General features: G+C 36.9%; 1 long non-coding RNA gene across 1 annotated transcript in view; it reads right to left on the minus strand.

Annotated features, from left to right (window-relative positions):
* Positions 1-21,414, minus strand: part of LOC141512644 (uncharacterized) — a 130,804-nt gene extending 109,390 nt beyond the window's left edge. Inside the window, exon 1 of the long non-coding RNA XR_012475557.1 lies at positions 20,948-21,414. This is a non-coding gene — a long non-coding RNA (uncharacterized LOC141512644). The remainder of the gene's footprint in view (positions 1-20,947) is intronic.
* Positions 21,415-22,017: the final 603 nt, after the last annotated feature.

A 22,017-nucleotide genomic window follows, 5' to 3' on the forward strand; every position in this document is an offset into this window, starting at 1 on the left:
GTCAAATCATGCCTATTGTGCTCTGAGTTCCAGTTTTCCTGCTACTAAACCTCTCAGTTGACCTGCTTTACCCCTGGCCTGTTGAGCCACAACCATGGAGTCTCAGGTACTGATCTGTAATGTGGCTAAGAGACTCCTGCTAGCTTGTCCAAAAATCTATTGTGCTGAGCTTCACACCCCTTTTACCTAAATGAGACAGCTTTCCTGAAGTTATCTTGGGCTGAAAATTATTTCACTCTTTTTGTAGATTTTGTCACTCCAGTATTCTTTTAGGGGTTTTATTTAATATTATTTCTGAGAAAAACTGTGGAGAACTCAGGGAACTTCCTGGCTTCTCTCTGCCACCTTTGAAAAACATTTAATTGTGGGGTTCAATTATTTTCCCTCTTTAAAGACCGATTAATCCCAGAGGGTATGCAGGCATTTGCCCAATGGGCTCCAGTAGGTATGCAAAGCCTTTTGATCTTTATTAGTAGCATAATGAAGTCTAGACCAGGGCATTAAACTAGACTTCTCTTAAAAGGGATAGAAGTCAAGTGGATAATGGTTATTAATTATCCAGCTATATTTCTATCCTTTAAAAATCCATAAGATACAGCCATTTCTCAAATGCAGAAGAACTAATGTTTATGAACAAATACCAAAGGCACTTTAAAGTTTAGTTTAGGTCTAATGAGCAAAAGCAGTAAATTAGACTTTGCTTCAGTGGAATTGAAGAGTAACTATTCATGTTCTGTCATCCCTGCATATACTTGGAAGTGATGACCTACTGATCCCATAATCATTTTCAAAGTTGAAACACTTTTACCTAGCTACCTTGGTTACCGAGCATACAGAGTATTGTTTTCTATTCTGGGTAGCATATTTTAGGAAGGTCTCAGATAAAAACTAGAACATACCCAGAAAAGAGAAACCAGAAACACTAAGGTCATATTACAAAAGTACTAGTTGAAGGAAACAGGGATAATTAGTTTGGGGAAGAGAAGAGTTGGGGTAGACATGAGAGCTCTATCAGTGGTATGTTGGTAAATGTTTAACAACAGGTTCTCGGGGGGGGGGGAGCATAGTTATCACAGATTTTTAAGTTTAATGTGCATTATTAACATTTTCCTCTTCACTTTCTTAAGTCTAGACAATCATCAAAACAATAAATCAAACCCTGATTCTGAGATGTAAATGCTCACAATGAAAATTTAACAATTGTCAAAAGCCATTCCAAGGTGACTGCAGCCCCCTTCTAAATGTATTCAATGGCCTGAGACACTGCCCATGTGGAAGGCAGATGAAACTTCTTCAGTTTGCCCCAAAAGGCACAAGTAGGAGTAATGCACTTCGGTTACAAAAAGAAAATGTTTGACTTGATGCCAGTCCAAAAGGGAATGTTAATTTAAAAAGGTAAAAATTAATGAGTCATAATTCAGTCACACAAAGGTGAAAATACACTGTCACTGTTTTTTCTTAAAGATTTGATTATAGGGGGTGGCTAGGTGGTGCACTGGATAGAGCACCAGTCCTGGAGTCAGGAGTACCTGAGTTCAAATCCAGCCTCAGACATTTAATAATTACCTAGCTGTGTGGCCTTGGGCAAGCCCCTCAACCCCATCACCTTGCAAGAACTTAAAAAAAAAAGATTGGATTACAGATTTGAAGAGGTGGAAGCTGTTGGCTCACAAATTTTGAGGTGTTTATAAAGACAGAAACATTCTGAACAGACAGGCAAGAGGATCCTATTATAGAGTATAGATGAAGCACAAGTAATAAGAGAGTGGTCTTATGAGTGTGATAGCCTACCTCAATACTTGGAAATGTATTCTGTGATTGCAGAGGCACCAGATAGTCATAGAAAGAGAGCTAACCTTGGAGTCAGGAAGACCTGGATTGAAGGCCATCTTCAACACACATTGGCTAGATGACAGAGGTTCTCAATGCCCCCAATGGATTAAAACAAATTTTTTCTTGGATAACACAGCACCTCCACTATGGCCACTGATCTCAGGATGCCAGCCAGGAAGCAATGCAAGTCCTTTCTACAATGACCCAGTCTTTGGTAGTGCTGGCTATTGTGGGCCTCTACTACACTGGCAAGTCGTACCTAATGAACAAGCTGGCAGAGCAAAAATCAGGTAAGTACTTTAGAAAAGGCTATGACACAGCCCTTCTACACATGCTGAATATTATCCATTCACATGGGGTCAGTACTTAGGGGTGATGATGATGATGATGATGATGATGATGAGATGATGATGATGATGACGATGAAACAGCATTTCTATAGTTCATAAAGCACTTATTATATGTTAGCTCATTTGACTCTCATAACAACCCTAGGAGGTAGGCAATATAATTTAACTAAATTTTACAGGTGAAGAAACAAGGCAGAGAGAGGTGACATATCTTGCTCAAGGGCACACTGTAAAACTGTATGAAGTTTGGAATTCAGGTTTTCCTGATCCTAAAAAGCAAGTTCTCATTCTTATTTTCCTCTTCTCCTCAGATTGATAAAGGGGAACAGTACAGGTTCCCTCCTTACTGACATCTCCACCTTAGTTGTACCTTAGCGGACAGCTTTTATATTTCAGCAGGAGCAGAGAATCATAGATTTGGGCAAGACTCCCAAGGACATCCAGTCCCAACTTGTAACTATACAATAATCTCCCTCTAAAAACCTCACAATTATAGAGTTCTATATTTAGAAGAAACCTCAACAGCATCTAGTTGAATGTGCATATGAAAAAGGAATCCCTATTACAACATAACCAACAAATAGTCCTCTGGCCTCTGATCCCAGAGGGCAAGAACTAGGAGCCCTGAGTAGAAGCTGCAGGGAGATAAAAAAGACAATCTCAGCTTTAGAGACATCTTAAAGTAAAAGAAGACCAACTCAAAAAGTAAAGACTTCAAGAAGGGGAATAAGAGCCAGGCACTGGGCTAAGTATTTAAGAATCATTATCTCTTGATCCTCACAAGAACATAGAAATGTAGGTGTTATAATTATGTAATTTTACAATTGAAGAAACTGAGGAACACCTAGGCTAATTAACTTGTCCAGGATCATACAACTAGTTAGTGTCTGAAGCTAGATTTGAACTCAAGTCTTAGTGACTACAGGCACCACCATCTACCTCTCCTGACGATCATTCAAAGAGCACACAGTTGTCTTCTACAACCCCACTGCAAATCTTAGGAGAAACAAGGAGACTTCTAGGGTGGAGCCAAGATGGTGGTGTGAAGCTAACATGCTCCTGGAACTTTTCCTTACACAAAGCTGAATGAAGCCCGTGTATAGACATTAAAAGATCCCACCAAGAAAATACAAGATCCAAAGAAATGTTCATCTGTAGACATTGTGGAAGATCTTCATTAAAGGTCTGTCTCTTTGGGGGGGGGAAAGGGAAAGTAAAGTCCAACCAGGCTGGAGAACAGGAAAGCCAGTAGGAGACTTTTAGTCACAGTACAATGCAGTCCAAGTCCTGAAAGTTTAACAAGTACAGGGTGTAACAACTATATAGCAAGCCAGCAGGGAAGGTCCCAACCCCAAACAAAATCTGTACCCTGGGAACACTGGGGCAAAAGACAGGACTGGATTGGGAACAAACCATTGCATAGGCAGAACCTGGACATAAAGGAGGAAACAAAGCTCTCCAAAGGTAAGGCCTAGACTCCAAAGGCAACATTTAAGCCAGTGACAAGTCAGGGATCAGGCCCCAGCCCCAGCATAAAAAAATGTGTCTATACTCCCTATACCCCAGGATATGAACTCAATCAATATGAGCAAAAAAAGCTAAGAGTGCTCACTATATAGAAATCTACTATGCAGATAAAGATGATAAAAATGCCACCTCAGAAGAAGAAAGTAGTGAAAAATTACCTACAGGAGAAGTCTCAAAAGAGTCTATGAATTGTCCTCAAATCCAAAAGATCATAGAATACCTTAAAAAAAAGAATTTAAAAACCAAAGAAGAGACAAAGAAGAAAAACGGGGGAAAAAAGAAATGATAGTCATTCAGGAAAAATTATGAAAAATTGACCAAAGAAATCAACTACTCAAAGTAAAAATAACAATTGGAAAAAGATGGTAATTCTTCAAAAAATAAAATTGACCAACTGGAAAATGACTTCAACTCATCTAAAACTCAAATCAAACAATAGTAAAAGGAATTCAACTTAGCAAAGAGTAAAATTAACCAACTGGAAAAGGAAATATAAAAGCTAATTGAATAAAATAAAAAAATCCTAAAAATTAGAATGGGACAAATAGAAACCAATGGATCTACAACATATAAGATTCCACAAACATAGTAAAAAGACTAAAAAAATTGAAGAAAACATAAAGTATCTTTTAGGAAAAACAAATGACCTGGAAAACAAATCCAAAAGAGATCATTTACAAGTTACTGGACTACTAGAAAGCCTAGATCAAAAAAAAAGAACCTGGAAAATATCTTACAGGAAATTATAAGGGGAAAATTGTTCAAATCTGCAGAGCAAGAAGACAAAAATCACCATTGAAAGAATACATAGAACTCCTCCAGAAAGAGATCCCAGGATAAAAACTCCAAAGGGCTAACATAGACAAATTCCAGGATTCTCAAATAAAGGATAAAATACTGCAAGCAACAAAAAGAAGCAATTTAAATACAAAGGAAACACAATCAGACTTATACAAGCTTCAACACAGAAAGACATATTTTGGAGGGCAAAGGACATTGGATTACAACCAAGAATTTACTGTTCTGCAAAGTTCAATAAATTCTGATGGGGAAAAGATGGGTGTTCATTGAATAGAGGACTTGTGAATTTTCCTGATAATAGGAGCAGAGCTGAACAGAGAATTCAATCTCCAAAAATAAGACTCAAGAGATGCATAAAAAGGTAAATGACCTATAAGGAAAGATATAATACTTGTAACTCTTAAGAATTATATTTCTCATAGGCTAGTTTAAGAGTTGAAAATAGTTGAAGAGATTGGATTTAGAGGATATGCATATGGTTGGTTCTTATCTTTCCAGTGAAGAGGACCAAAGTGACATCACTATGTTGAGACAAATAGCCCAGATGAAAAGTTGGGGTGTTTACTCTAAACTTATTTATCTTGATTTCCTTTGACCAACTTTAATTCTGTCTTGCTCACAGAACTTATATTTCTCTGATGAGGGCATCCTATGCTGGGCTGTCCTAAATCATTGTTTCCCACAGCTTATAATCAATTAGAAATTTCTTAAAGAGAGACCTTCAGAGGTCCCTGTAATTAGAATACTTAGAAACCATAGTTAATTAAATCAGAAGTGACTTTAGGGGCAAAGGGTGGAAAGCTATATGGAAGGGTTGAACACAAAGAGATTAGGAAGTGATCTTTTCTTAATCCATACTTCAGTTATTAACAGTTTAAGTACCATGGTTGGAGAGCTAAAGGGGGAGAAGTGGGGAGGAGATTGTGCTGGGGAGGGGGAAGGTACAGACGGTTCATGAAATGATTTGGTTTTGCATGATGCTTTGGCTCAGGAAGATTATGTGTGTCCATGGAGGAAAAGGGGGTAAGGTATAAAGCAATTATAATTTGATGTGATTTGTGACTCTTGAGAAGTGTTTTTCTAATGAGACAGAAGAGGGGAGGGGACTTAATGACTATAAGGCAATTATCATTAAGCAATCAATTAATCAACCTTAAATTGATGATACTTTGATTGATAGTACATGATTGATAGTACTTCTATAGATAAAAAACACCAAGGGAAGAGACATAAAGATCTATTAGAAGGAAAGAAGGGAGGGTATAAATACTGAGTAAATCCCATTCAATAGATTTGACCCAGGGACAAAAAAAGGAAAGAAGGAACTGATAAAAGGGATGACAAAGGTATATATGTATGTATAAATAAACTGAAAATTAAAATTTTAAAGAAAAGTTAAAGGGGAAAGGGAATAAAACTTTGGTGAGGAGGAATAAGAGAAAAAATTAGAGGAAAATATAAATGAAGAAAATTAGCATGGAGGGAAATATAGAATTAGTAAACTTAATTGTAAATGTGAATGGGATGAACTCTACCATAAAGCAGATCAGATAGCAGTATGGAATAAAGACTAAAATCCTACAATATATTGTTTACAAAAAAATTCATTTGAAGCAGAGAGAAGCACATAGGGCAAAGGTAAAAGATGGGGTAATGATTCTGATCTCAGATGAATCAAAAGCAAAAATTGATCTCATTAAAAGGGATAAGGAAGGAAAATACATCTTCTTAAAGGCACCATAGGCAATGAAGCTATATTACTATTATTCATATGTGCACCTAGTGGTATAACATTCAAAATCCTAGAGGAAAAGCTGAGCAAATTACAAGGAGCTATAAAGCAAAACTTTAATAATGGGGTACCTCAACTTCCTGCTCTCAGAACAAAATAAATGTAGCCACAAAATAAAAATGAAGTTAAGAAGGTGAAGAAAATATTAGAAAACTTACATATGATAGACCTCTGGAGAAAACAATAGGAATAGAAAAGAATACATATTGTGTTCTCTGTGTACATGGCATCTATACCAAAACTGACCATATACTAGGGCATTTAAAAACTTTATAATCAATTGCAGAAATAATAAATGTATACTTCTAAGATCATGATACAATAAGAATTATATGTAATTACATGGAAAGATAAACTAAAATGTTAATTGGAAATGTAATAACTTAATTTTAAAGAATGAATGGATCAAACAACAAGTCATAAAAATAATCAATAATTTCATCCAAGAAAATGATAGCAATGAGATATTATAGCAAAATTTGTAGAATACTGTCAGGGCAGTTTTTAGGGGTAATTATAAATCTCTAAATGCTTATAAATAAAATAGAGAATAAAATAGAGAAAAAGGAGATCAATGAATTGGGAATGTAACCAAAAAAGCTAGAAAATGAATGAATTAAAGATCCCCAATTAAATACCAAATTAGAAATTTTGAAAATCAAAGAAGAGAATAATATAAGAGCGACACCATAGACCAAATAACAGACCAAGAAATACTCTATTTGTCAGAGCTATGGAAAGGGGAGAAATTTATGACCAAATAAGAAATAGAGTACATTATGAATTGCAAAATAGATGATATTGACCATATTAAATTTAAAAGGTTCTGTTCTAAAGTGATGCCAAAATTAGAAGGAAAAGGAAAGATGGAAAACAATTTTCATAGCTACAGGTTCTGATAAAGGCCTCATTTCTAAAATATAGCAAGAACTGCATCAAAATTTATAAGGTTATAAGTCATTCTGCAATTGATAAATGGTCAAAGGATATGAGCAGCTGGTTTTCGGTTCTGTTCCTTGTCAGCTAATCCTTTACTCAGGAAAATGTTGAAAAGGCGGGAGACAAAGATGGAAAGTTTTCCATTTATTCAATCAAATACAAGTGTTTAAATATCTTCCCCAGTCTCTAGCCTACTCCTACTCCCGTGGCATTCTCCAATCAACCAATAAAGCAATGATCCAATGCTCAAGGACACCAGGTGATACTTCCTCAGGCCAGTACTCCCACACACAACAGTCCCTTACAAATCCCCCTTTTTGTTTTTGAGGCAAATTTCCTTAATTCAATTATATGATGGATGCCACATAAGTTGTAAGCAAAAGTTCAAAAATGGTATAAACAAATGTCAATTAAACAATAGTAAAAACAACTAAGCATCCAAGTCAATTAACATAAGTTATTAAATTTTACAAAATAATATTTCCATCATTATATTATTTATGAATCCACAAATTTATTCTAAAAGGGGGTCATGATATGTGATATTTCCCTTACCACCTCTTCAAAACAATCACAAGTTTATTCCAGGTTTTAACATTACAGTATTCAAATAGCTTACACATTCACAAGAGAACCAAACACTGTTAATATAATTTCTTTGCAGTTATTAAAGAATATCATAAAACTGATATATTCCCTTCCATAAACATGTGATGATAGATAAGACAAGATTACAAACTTTTTCCTTTTGCCAACAAAAGACGTTTCAAAGCAATCAAATTCAAAACTCAAATTAAAAGGAGTAATATTTAACTTAAGTAACTATTTGACAATTATATCAATTTAACATTGAAACAGGTCAGATAGTACAAATATGTCTTTCCCCAAAAGAAATCAGTAAATTATATGATTCAATATTCCCAAATTCCTAGAAATATAATTTATCCCAATATAATTTCCTTCTGAATTATACACACACGGAGACACAGGCGCAAAAAACAGAAACAACTCTCTTGACACATTTACCAAGTTGAGATTGATACCTTGGCCTGTACCAGATCTCAGACTATAAAAACATTTTCCCACCTCTCCAGGCCAGTAGAGAGATGTAAAAATGTCCTATTGATGATTAAATACACATATACGCACATAACACACCAATTAAGACCAGTCAAGGAAAATAACCAATCAAGATATCTTGAGGAACCTCATATATATTCATGAAAATCTTGAAATAGCCAATCAAAAAAAAAATAGAATGTATTATTAAACAAATTCACAAAATTCAGAGTTAACTACTCTATTACATAGATATTATCCATAAGCACAGGCTTCATTCAAAAGATGAAATCTGAATTTCCCAGTCCCAGAAAAATTCTTCATTTCTTAACTAATTAACCATGAAGCTTTCCAATAAATAGCCTAAGAAAAATGTGGTCATGGCCCAACCCCACCCTCCTCAAACCAGGAAGGTGTGGAGGTCCCTTGATGTCTAAAACAAGTTCTGAGGGGATTCTGCCCTTCCTGAAGTGAATCATGTATTTCATCTGAGACACAGGTTTGGGTTTCAAAGTTCTAAAAAGAAAGATTTCCCTTCTCCCCCCACCCCCGCAGAGGGTGAGGGCAGCAGAGAATAAGAGAGAGCATTTGAAAGAGTAAAAGAAAAAGAGTACCACCCAAAGATTTTCCATCTTTCCAGACTCCCTTCTTCATGTAACCAAAGGGATACTTTTTAGATTGATGTCATCCTGTGTACCACCACAGAATCCCTTCCAGTTGAAATTTTAATAATCTCTGCTGGTCTGCTGAGTTCCTTCCTAAACAAAATGAGTGTCAAGTTTGTGTTCCTTATCAAAGGCACTTTATCTGGGGACCAGGGGAAGGAGGCTATGAAGATACTTCCATTCAAGAGCCTTTCCTTCTACCTTTATCAGCTCCATGTTCTTCAACATGGGTATCTCAGTCCCCATTTGACTTTTGTTCTCTAGACATATATATAGTGTTCAGATTTGGAAAGTTCCTAGGCCATGGTTTTGTCACTAGCTTAGTATGAGGACTCATGTTACTTAGAGTCCTCTCTCTGAGTTTCTGGGAAAAAATCAATGGCAAGTTTAGAAGAGACTTGCCTCACTGGGTCTGTGAAGACAAAATATTCACCTTTCAAAGATGGGATGTGTCTCACTGAGCAAAACACTATACACACACACACACACACACACACACACACACACACACACACACAGCCAGGGCTTGAATGGCAAAAATCAAAGTCCCTTGCCTTCTACATGCAGAGTAGGTTTTTCTTTCCAGACTTGATGAGATCCCTTGAAAAATCATTTTATCTGCCACTTTCAAAAATTCTCTAATCTTTTTTAAGGATTACAGAGCACCCTTGTCCTTTTATTCCTAATTTCTGCCTCATGGTAACAACTTACCTGTTACCTCTCTGAAGTCTTCTGCTCCGGGATGTCACCTGCTTGTATCTGCTAGTCTTTATCCCAGACTCCGATCAGATAGCCCTGATATCAGCCTTTTTTTCCCTGTTTGGGCACCATTTGTTATGTTCTGGCCTGCTAGACCTTTACTCAGGTGAACATTGAAGAGGCAGGAAACAAAGATGGAAAGTTCTCCATTTATTCAAACAAATCCAAGTGCTTAAATATCCTCCCCAGTCCCTGATCCACTCTCACTCCCGTGGTACTCTCTGAACAACTAGTAAAGGTGATGAAGGATACCAGGTGATAAAGGTTTACTTCCTCAGGCCAGTACTCCCACACACAACAGTCCCTTACAGTTTTCAAATGAAGTAATTAAAGCTATATGTATATATATACATATATATATGTATATATATACATATATATATATAATCATATGAAAAAATGCTCCAAATCAATACTGATTAGAGAAATACAAAATAAAACAGCTATGAAGTTCCATCTCACATCTATCAGACTGGTTAAGATGACAAAAAGGTAAAATCATCAATGTTGGAGAGGTTGTGGGAGGATGGGGATATAAATGCACTGTTGATGGAATTGTGAACTGATCCATCCATTCTAGAGAGTAATATGGAACTATGCCCAGAGAGCAATAAAACTGATCATACCTTTGACCCAGCAATACTAATACTAGGTCTTTGTCCAGAAGAAATCATAAAAAATGGGAAAAGTCCTCCATGTTCCAAAATATTCATAGCACTTCTTTTTTGTAGTGGCAAAGAATTGGAAATATAGAGTATGCCCATCAATTGGGGTAATGGATGAACAAGTTATGGCATATGAATGTTATGGAATACTATTGTTCTATTTTAAAAAATCATGAATTGTCAAACTCTAGAGAAGCTTGGAACAAATTATGGGAATTGATGCTGAGTGAAAGGGAGCAGAACCAAGAGAACATTGAACATATTAACACTGATCAACCTTGATAAATGAAGCTCCTCTCAGCAGTTCAGAGAGTTAGATCAACCCTAGGATACCAGTTATGGACAATTCTTTCTCCATCCAGAAGAAGAAAAACAAAAAAAAAACCCTACAGAATATGGATGAACACTACATTCACTTTTTTTAAAAAAAATCTCTTATGTTTTTCTTTCCTATCTCATGGTTTTCTTTCTTTTCCCTTAATTTTAATTCATCTTACCAAAAATGACTAATTTGTAAACATATTAAACACACACAAAAAAAGAAATTAGAGTGGATATAGAGTAACTTAAGTATTCTTTGAAGTAGGGGTTTTAACCTAGAATTAGTGAATTTGTATAAAATATATTTTGATAACTATTTTTTTCAATAAATTAGTTTCCTTTATAATCTCATATATTTTATGTTTTTCAAAATACCCAGCTGAGAAGGAATTCCAAGAATTTACCTAACTACCAAAAGAATCCATAACATAAAAAAGTTAAGAACTTCTGCTATAAAGAGACAGAGAAAACCTGATAGATTAAATTCAAATCTATAATAAAGGAAAACTGCACAAAATAGAAAATCTCAAGAAATAACATGGAACTTAAATCCCTCTTCCTCACTCCATTCCCACAAGCAGGGTATAGACAGCACAAGCAATCTGGCAGAGTTAACTTCTAGGTCTGCCTGTGGTTGCCCTTGGTTGGTACCCTCATGGGAGTAATTTACCCTAAACCTGATGTTAGCTGTTAATGCACTGAAGCTTCAATCTAACTGTGAAGCCTTTTTGAATTGTTCATATCATTTCCCATCTCTGTCTTTCCTTACATTATCCTTCATACCTCTACCCTAATCTCTCTCCAAGCAAAATCCTGTACATTACAAATGAAATTCTACCTTCTCCATGAAAGTTCCCTGATAACCATTCCCAGATTTCCACCCTGTAAGTTCATATGGATTTCATACCTCTCATTGGGACTTTTCTAATCATTTTGTGGTACTTGTATTATGTCTGCTATGAAAGGGGAAGTCCTTTGAATAATGGAATCATGTTTTACTTATCACATTATCCCCTGAAGTACCTAAGACAAGATCATTTACAAAATAGGTGATCTCTAATTGTTTCTTGAATGAATGAAACAAACAATTCAACAGATGCTGGAATTACAAAATCAAAGATGAAAACATCCTTGTCCTCAAGGATCCTACATTTGATGGATAGAGATATAGATACATTATAAGGATATCAAGGTTAAAAGCAAGGTCGCTTGGGGAAGGAAGACACTAGCATCGAGAAAAATCAGATAAAGCTTCATTTAGAAAGTGGAGATTGACCTGAATCCAGGAAAAAATAAGAGATTCTATAACACAAAGAAGAAGCAGTGCATTCCAGGCATGGAAAGAAGCCAGGATAAAGGTATGGAGATCAGAGATTGAGTATTTTATGTAACAAATAGCAAAAAGACCACCTAGTCTGATCCATGAAGGGTAGTCAGAGAATAACGCACACAATGAGGTTGGAAAGCTAAATTGGGGTCAGGTTGTGAAAGATTTTAAAGACCAGGGGAATGTAAAATTGATCCTCAACACATTAGGGAGTTACTAGAGTTTACTGAGTTGGGCACTTTAGGAAAATCACTTTAGCAGTTGTGTGAGTGAAGAACTAGAGAAGCAAAGGGTGTGAGTGAGTCAGGAAGGTGGCTTTCATAGAAGTCCAGACTAGAGATGCTGAGGACCTAAGTAAGGGTGGTGGCTGCATGAGTAGTGAGAAGACAACAGATGTGAATAATATAGTGGAATTAGAATCAACAAGACTTGGCAATTAGATAGAGATCTGGGGAGAGGAAAAGTGAGTACTCTGAGGTCAAAAACCCTAAAACAAGGATAAGCCATTCTCAACACCAGCAGGAACATTTGGGGAAGTGGGGAAGGTTTGGAGGAAAGAATAATAAAACCTATTTGTTGAGAGGACATTGAATTTCAGATGTGACTAGGTAGCAACAAATGGATACATTATTATGGAGATCATAAGGGATAACTCTGTAAGTATTTCTGCTGATCTCTAAGGTAATCAAAAGTTATTCAAAGTTGGACATAATTTTCATCTATCTAGTGATAATTTTAGAATAAGACATAAAACATCAATTATACTAGATACAATTTCCTGGTATTTTCTGTTAAGAAAGAGCATGATGATGATGGGGCAGCTAGGTGGCACAGTGGATAGAGCACCTGCCCTGGAGTCAGGAGTACCTGAGTTCAAATCCAGCCACAGACACTTAATTGCCTAGCTGTGTGGCCTTGGACAAGCCACTTAACCCCATTGCCTAGCAAAAACCCAAATAAATAAATAAATGAATAAATAAATAAATAAATAAATAAATAAATAAATGAATGAATAAATAAATGAAGAGCATGATGGAATAGCAAGAATGGTGTATCTGAAATAAAAAAAACCTGGGTTCAAATTTCAGTCCTTCTAATCATCCCCTATGTGAGTTTGGACCAAGCATTTCACTTCTCTGGACTTCCATTTCCTCATTGATCAAATAAAAGGGTTGGACCAGATGGCCTAAGTTCCTTCCAACTTTAGATCAATAACCTTAAGGGTATATATACTGTTTTCTTCCAATAAATCATTAGCATTACACAGCTAATGTATTGTTGGTGGAGTTATGAATTCATCGAACTTTTCTGAAGTACAATTTGGAACTATGCCCAAAGGACTAAAAAATTGTGCATACCCTTGAATTCAACAATGCTACTACTAGGTCTGTATCCTAAAGAGATCATAAAAAAGGGGAAAAGACCCACATGTACAAAAATATTTATAGCAGTTCTTTTGTGGTGGAAAACAATTGGAAATTGAGGGAATGCCAATCCACTGGGGAATGGTTGAACAAGATGTGAAATATAGATGTATGGAATACTGTATTGTGCTATAACAAATGATGAGCAGTCAGATTTCAGAAAAACCTGGTGCAGAAGAACTGATGCTGAGTGAAGTGAGCAGAATCAGGAGAACATTGTACACAGTAACAATACTGTGAAAAGCTCAACTATGGTAGACTTAGAATATAATGATCCAAGCAAGACAAATCCAAAAGACAGTTGATGGAAATGCTATACACATACAGAAAAGGATCTGAAAGTAGATCAAAGCATACTATTTTAACTGTTTTAATTTTTGCTTGGGGTGGGATCATGCTTTTTCCTTTTTATTCTGCTTACTCACTAATCAAATAAGGGATCGAATGATTAGTGTGAAAATATGTTTAACATGATTGCACAAGTATAAATCTTTTTAGATTACTTGCAGTCTTGGGGAAGGGAAAGGAGAGAGGGAGAAAGAACAAATTTGAACTCAAATCTTAGAAAACGAATGAATGATAAAAACTATCTTATTTTTTAAGGCAATGGGGTTAAGTTACTTGCCTAAGGTCACACAGCTAGGCAATTATTAAGTGTTTGAGGTCACATTTGAACTCAGGTCCTCCTGACTCCAAGGCCAGTGCTCTATCCACTGCACCACCTAGCTGCCCTGAAAACTATCTTATAATGTAATTATAATGTAATGGGAAAAAAAATAAACTATTATTCCAATAAAAAAGAATCCCTTCTACAATATACCTTAAAAAATTACACAATTGAACCAATCCCAAGAAATTCATCAAATATGAGACCCCCAGATTGCTCCCTGCTCATCACTACAAACTCTTGTGCAGGTTTCTCCTTGAATCCACAGTGCAGTCTCACACCAAGGGCATCTGGATGTGGTGTGTTCCTCATCCCAGGAAAGCAAATCATACCATTGTTATCCTAGACACTGAGGGGCTGGGTGAAGGAAAGACATTGTTCATGATTGAAGATGGAAAGGATGTTAGTATTATTATTATAGGTCTTAGACCAGCAAAAACCTGAGAAGGCTAAATTTTCATGTAGAATATTAGAATGCTAATCCAGGAGCTGACATGGAAGTGAAAAGGTATCAGGCAGCAAGGTCAGGAAATGTGCTCTGATTTCTAGGGCAACAATAAGAATGATAGGTGGATCTTTGCCCTGGCTGTGCTCCTGAGCGGTACCTTTGTCTACAACAGCATGGGCATCATCGGCCAGCAGGTCATGGACCAGCTGCAGTATCCTTTCTGTGATCCAGGCCAAGAGTCAAGATTCACCCAAAAAAGCATACGAAAAGGCTATTATGAAAACTGGCTACAGACACACTAACGTATGTCCAGGAGGAATAACCTCCCCTCCCTCTCTACCAGCTCCAGGACAAAGAGTTAGTTCTCCTTGTTCTGGGGTCTCCGGGTCCCAGTGACCAGGCACTGGCTCAACTTCATGACTTCTAAGTTAGGCAGGACTGAAGAGCACCAATCAAATAATCAATATTAAATAATAAACATGCACTTATCATATGTCAGACCCTGTGTTAGGTGCTAGATTTACAAAAAGAGATAAAAGACAATCCCTAATAATGGAGGAAGACAGGAAGACAACCAAAAGACTATCTGCAGGAAAAAAATAAGAAATTATTAACAAACAGAAGACACTAGAATGAAGAAAGTTTAGGAGAGGTTTCCTGTAGAAAATAGGACTCAAAAGAAGTCAGGAAAATCAGAAGAGTTACAGAGAGCATTTCAAACATGGGGCACAGCCAGAGAAAATTATTGCAGCTGGAGATGGAGGGTTTTGTTCTTGAAACAAGATTTGGAACAGAGTTCATGGAACAAAGTCTTAATACCTAAGGAATTATCGTCTCTTAATTAGACCTTGAAAAAGAACAAAAAAGGGAAGACACTAAAAGGGATAGTAGAATTGTGCAGGTTCTAGGTCCTGAAGAATCTGTGCACCACAAAGCCCCATCTGAAAGCCCATGGGTTTCTAAGGAACCTGAGTCAGATAGAAAACTAAAACGGCCTTAGAAGCACAGACCTTCCTCTTTCTCTAATAGGGAATTTCAGAAACCATATGCACTAAGGAGTGATGAGGAGACACAAATTCAGGATAGAAAGGCACCAATTCATGGACTTTGCCTATGCTAATATTAGAGAAAGAAAAGAAAGGAACAAATATATTAAATATACTCTAGATTAAGCACTTTTGTTAAATAAGCATTTTATTAATATTTAATAAAATATTAACTCTTTTCAGTTTCACAACTGCCCTACAAGGTAGGTGGTAGTATTATCTTACATCTGTAACTGAGAAAACTGAAGCATAGGGTAAGTGATTTGTCCAGAGTCATAAACTCCTAAGTGTTTGAAGCAGAATTTGAACTCAGATCTTCCAGGTCTAGTTGCTCTAACCATCTTCAAGCCGGATGTCTGGAAAGACTGCCACAGCAGAGAACAATTGGAACCAGAAAGGTGACCTGGAGCTCTCCCCTTTTACCAGTTGCACGAGAAACATAAATTTTGCAAGCTCTGTGGCAATGAGGTTGATTCCTCAGTGCCTGAGTTCTTCACTGTGAGTAAAGTGAGTCAACCAGTAGCTATCACACATAAACCATTAAGAACAAAGTAAGAGGTCAACTCTCTGCCAAAACTAAATTCTTGACTCAAAGGGATGGAAGAGAGGGGAAATGAAGCCCCCAAAGGAAATAAAATAAACCAAATAATGACATTTCCAGGGATGTGAGAAAGCTAGCTTGTGAGCAACTCTCTAAAATTATACCTGAGCAGATCACTTCGGGGCCAAGTTAAAAACTGACGACCCATGGAATGTGCCTCTTCAGGGCCAAGTGGGCAATAAATTATTTGATGAAAATAAAGAATGAAAGCTCCCATAAATTGAAGAAGGTGAGCTCCTTCTCTTTTCTTACTGCTTTTCCTTAATTAATGACCCAGCTATATGACAGAACTGACAGAGTGAATCAGAGCCAAATCCTCCCTACTACAGAAGAGGTGGAAGACTCAGTCAACTTTGTAAACTTCTTTCCAGACTTTATGTGGACTGTGCATGATTTCACCTTAGAGCACAAAATCTACAGGCAGCCGATCACCTCCTATGAGTAGCTGGAGAAGGTGCTAAAACTCAAAGAAGGTCTTAGAAACTGAGGAATGGGTGATGTTTGGGGACAAGAGGGCAGGGGAGCCTTCTGTAAAATCAGGATGATCTGTTCTGAAACTAAATTTATCTAGTTAAGGTCCTTGGCAATTGGACAAGGAAATGTCATTCAGTGCTTAACTGGGATCCACATGACTATCCAGTCCCAGGATAAGTTCTATTTCCTTAGTCTTTTTTATTTAATTATCCATAACTTTATCCATACTGGGGGTGGAGAAGGATAATACTAAGAATGCATTGAGTGAAAAGTTTGAAAAGGGACCAAAAGTCAGGGATTCTCAGAGCCTCTTCTCAGATAGTTTTTTAAGTGTATACAATATATAAGATAACAAAGAAAGAATATCATATTGAAATACAGTTATCATAGTATTTTGTAAAAGCAAGTTCACAAAATCCCAGGTTCTAGCATCTTTAGAGAAAATAATTGCTATGTGACTCTTTTAATTAAAGAGGGTTGTAAAAACAAAGAAAGTTGCAAGAACTTTCAGTATCATGATTAACTGGAGATTATATTATTGGTTACTCAAAAAGAACCCTCTTTTTTTATTCCTGGGGCCACCCTTCTTTTCATGAAATATATTTAAAAGTCAAAGTACCATCAATTCTGGGCGGCTAGGTGGCGCAGTGGATAGAGCACCGCCCCCAGAGTCAGGAGTACCTGGGTTCAAATCTGGTCTCAGACACTTAGTAATTGCCTAGCTGTGTGGCCTTGGGTAAGCCACTTGACCCCACTGCCTTGCAAAAACCTAAAAAAAAAGTACCATCAATTCCTTCTGGAATTTCTAGTCCATGTCTTTAAAAGAATCCTTGATGAAGACTTCAGTGGCTTCCCTCTCACAGGTGACAGGTGCGTCCAATAACTCCCTAAAGGTTTCTGTGGGGAACTGGACCTTTTGTTTCACTGTTTCTTCATAGTGTCTAAGACTGCAACTGAGTTCTCTATTTGAAACAGTGCCAGGACTGCATTCTCTATACAGGGTAAATCTCCACTGGAGATGGCCTCGACATAGGTCAAGTCCAGGGTCTCTAGACCCACAGAAAAAACAAAGATGGAAGAAGTCAGAACCATTGGGGGAATAGTTAGACATTATCAGGTTAAATAATGGAAATGTACACATCACTTTTCATTTTATCTTAATTACTGCACCATTGCGAAAGCATCTGACATTAAGGATTAAGATTGTTCAGATTAGTACTTTCCAGCTAACATTTTATGATTCTGTGAAACATTCAGAAAATTTTTGATGTGAGAGCAAGAAGTGTTCCAAATGGTAATAAAAAAGATCAGGAATACAAACCTGGTTTTTTTTTGGCAATGAGTAATAAAAATAATGATGATAATGATGACAGTAATAATAATAACTAATAGCATCTATCTAATAATATAAAACTTGCAAAGCACTGTACATATTATTTTATTTGATTTTCAAAACAATCGGGTGAGGTAGAAACTATTATCCCCATTTTACATGAGAGAACTGAGGTTAAGAGAATTTACTTTTTCATGGTCACCTAGCTAGAAATGGTCTATGACAGGATTTGAACTCAGGTTTCCTTGACTCCAAGTCCAGTGCTCTTACCCACTGTACCACCACAGTTACTGATAAATATGACACATGTGATCAATATGATACTAACAGTTTATGTTGGGTAGCAGTGACTACCTTCAGTATGCTTCTCTTTTACGCTCCCTTTTTTTATTTTCCTTTAAAAATGTCCAAAGAAAATCCCTTTAAAGACAAGTATTAAGGAGAAAAGAACTCCCAGGACCCATTGACTAGGATACCTCCATGGACAGTTTTTATTTTGTAATGTTCAAAGATATGGGAACAGAAGCTTTCAGTTTGTTCCATAAAGTCAACCTCTAGTTCACTGTCATGAATTTTCTCAAGCTGGGCCAACTTCTTCTCATGGGTGGGTGGTTCAAAGGTAAAGCACTTCTTGGGAAAGAATTGGTGGATATACTGCCAAGGTAGACTGAATTTGTGTACTTCATCACTGGTACCTGAGAGAAGGGAAAGGAAGGGGAGGAAGAAGTGAAGGAAGAAGGGAAGGAGGATTTATGTGTTACCAGACTGCCAAAGGACCTGGAAAGGGAAATGAGTTTCTTCCTGGGGCGGGGTATGTTTACTCTTATAACAAAATTATTGTAATAATAGTAATAATAAATTAAAGTTCACTTGCAAAAAGAAGAAACCAGGAGGGATGGGAATTCAGGGAAGTCTGGAAGGATTTGCATGAACTGATGCTGAGCGAGATGAGTGGAACCAGAAAAACATTGTACACCCTAACAGCAACATGGGGGTGATGATCAACCCTGATGGACTTGCTCATCCCTTCAGTGCAACAACCAGGGACAACTCTGGGCTATCTGTAATGGAGAATACCATCTATATCCAGAGAAATAATTATGGACTTTGAACAAAGACCAAAGACTATTACCATCAAATTAGAAATTCCATGCTTCAAGCTTTAGAGGAAGAAAGAAAGAATCCCCATGGATAGAGTTCCCCCTTCTAAAGTCTACTAGATGGTCAGTGCTTACTGACTCAGTGGCCAGGATTTTCTTAATCTCTTCCCCTTTGGCCAACATGGAAGCCTAGGGATTGTTGCAATATCCCAAAAAGGCCAAGTCTCTCAGCATAGCTCTGAGTCCCAGGTGTTCCAGAAGTTTACAGACTTCAGGGTACACTCCTTTGTAACATATTCTAGCCACAATCAACAAAAGGATCCCTAGGAAAAGGGATAGAGAGAGAGAAGGGGAATGCACAGTGCCAAGTAAAAAAAAATACACAATTCAAATAGCGTTACCATGATGCTATATAAAATAACATGATACATTTAATATAACTTGTAAAATAATTATTCAAAATAACATGTAACAACACCCCTTATTTTCAGATATCCTCTGACTCCTGCATGAAGAGGAGCAATCAAGGACATGAGAACAAGTTTTTAAAATATAAGGAACTAGTTCTACTTGGGTCCAAAGAAGCCTTGCATTGTTCTACTTTATCAACTATTCCCCTTACTCTCCCTCCTATTAATCTAGATAGACCCTACCTTCCACCAGTTACCATAAAACCAAGAAAAACCCATTCTATGAAAAATGAGCAGCTTTCCTTTGAAAATTTAATTTTTGGGTGGCTAGGTGGCACAGTGGATAAAGCACCAGCCTTGGAGTCAGGAGTACCTGGGTTCAAATCCAGTCTCAAACACTTAATAATTACCTAGCTGTGTGGCCTTGGGCAAGGCCCAATGGGGTTCCATTTGCCTTGCAAAAACCTAAAAAAAAAGAAAATTTAATTTTGGGAATGATTCTGTCATTTTTAATTAAAGTGAATAATACAAAATGATTAATTTTAGAAGTAACTCAAAGTAGGAACTGTAACTTTAAAAAAATCCTTCATAATATAACATTGTTCATACCCTTTCAGGTAGCATTATCACCACTAGGTCTATATCCCAAAGACATAATAAAAAAGGGGAAAGATTTGCCAGTACAAAAGTATTCATAGCAACTCTTTTTTGTAGTGACATAAAACTGGAAACTGAGGGAATACTCATCCATTGGGGAATGACTAAACATATTGTAGTATATGAATATGATGGAAAACTATTATTCTATAAGAAATCATGAGCAGGTGGGTTTTACAAAACCTGGAAAGACTTGCATGAATTGATGCTGAGCAAAATGAACAGAACCAGAAGAACACTGTACACATTAATAACAATATTTTGCAATGATCAATTATGGCAGACTTAGCTCCTCTCAGAGTTCAGTGAGCAAAGACAATTCTAAAGGACTTGTGATGAAAAATGCCATCCACAAGCAGAGAAAAAACTACAGAGGATGAATGCAGATCAAAACATAATATTTTCACTTTTTTAAAACTTAGTTTATTTTTTCTTGTTCATGGTTCTTTTCTGTTTTATTTTGATTCTTTTTTTCACAAATGACCAATACGGAAATAAGGAGTTAGATGGCAAAGTAGATAGAACAGTGACTTTGGAGTCAGGAGGATGTGAGTTCGTATCTGACCTCAGATACTTGACATTTGCTGTGTGTGACCTTGGGCAATTCCCTTAACCCTGATTGCTTCACATTCAGGGCCATCTTCAGTTGTCCTGATTCAGGACATTTACTGGACCCGATGGCTTTGGAGGAAACAGTAAGGCTGGTGACTTAGTCATAGCACACCCTCAGTCAAATCCAATTCACATACCTGTCATGGATCAACTCCCTGATGTTGTGGTCTTCTTTGAGAAATAAGGACAAGGGGCAGCTAGGTGGCACAGTGGATAAAGCACTGGCCCTGGAGTCAGGAGTACCTGGGTTCAAATCCGGTCTCAGACACTTGGTAATTACCTAGCTGTGTGGCCTTGGGCAAGCCACTTAACCCCATTTGCCTTGCAAAAACCTAAAAAGAAAAAGAAAAAAAGAAATAAGGACAAGCATCAATATGGAAATCTGTTAAACCGGTATCAGATTGCTCACTACCATGGGGAAGGGGGAAGGAAGATTGGCAAAAAAATGTGGCACTCAAAAATCTTACCAAAAAATGAATTTTTGAAGACTATCTTTACATGTAATTGGAAAAAAGTGTAAAAATCAATTAATTAAAATTCCATCATAAAATACTATGTTCCCTGAGCCCTTGTTTTCAGTGGCTTTGCACAAAACACTCAACACATTCTTTTTAACCTCTCAAAGCTCCTGCTTTGATCCTCTCCATAACAAGGACAACAACAATGATACTGATACTAAGAAGTATGTATATAGTGCTTTAAGGACAGCAAAGTCATTTTCAAATATGTCTTTTTAGTCTCACAACACCCTTGGGACTAGGGAGCATTATTTATCTCCCTTTTCCAGTTGAGTAAACTGAAGCAGAAAGAGGGAATAGTTGTTTGGGGTCAAATAACTACTGTCTGAGGATGCATTTGAATTCAGGTCTTCCTGACTCAAAGTTCTTCCACTCTAACAGATTCCTTTTAGAGAACCACTATTTCTCTGTCCCCTGAACAGTCCCCTTAGAACCCAGCCATTAGGAGGAAAAAAAGAGGGCATATGGCTATTCACTTTGTTTTCAAGTATTGATTTTCAATACTGTGCTAGGGGTCAGATCTCATATTATTGTCAGTACCTGCTCCTCAAGTACATAAGACCCACAGAGATGTTAGTAATTTCAAGTTTACTCAAAGATTCAAATAGATCTGTGAGTTTGTTGATCAGAAAGTTCCCTAAAATGATTCAGAGCCCAGTCTCTGCTTTGAAGGAAGTAGCCATGCCCAC

The sequence above is a fragment of the Macrotis lagotis genome, chromosome 2 (assembly GCF_037893015.1).
Source record: "Macrotis lagotis isolate mMagLag1 chromosome 2, bilby.v1.9.chrom.fasta, whole genome shotgun sequence".
NCBI lineage: Eukaryota > Metazoa > Chordata > Mammalia > Peramelemorphia > Peramelidae > Macrotis > Macrotis lagotis.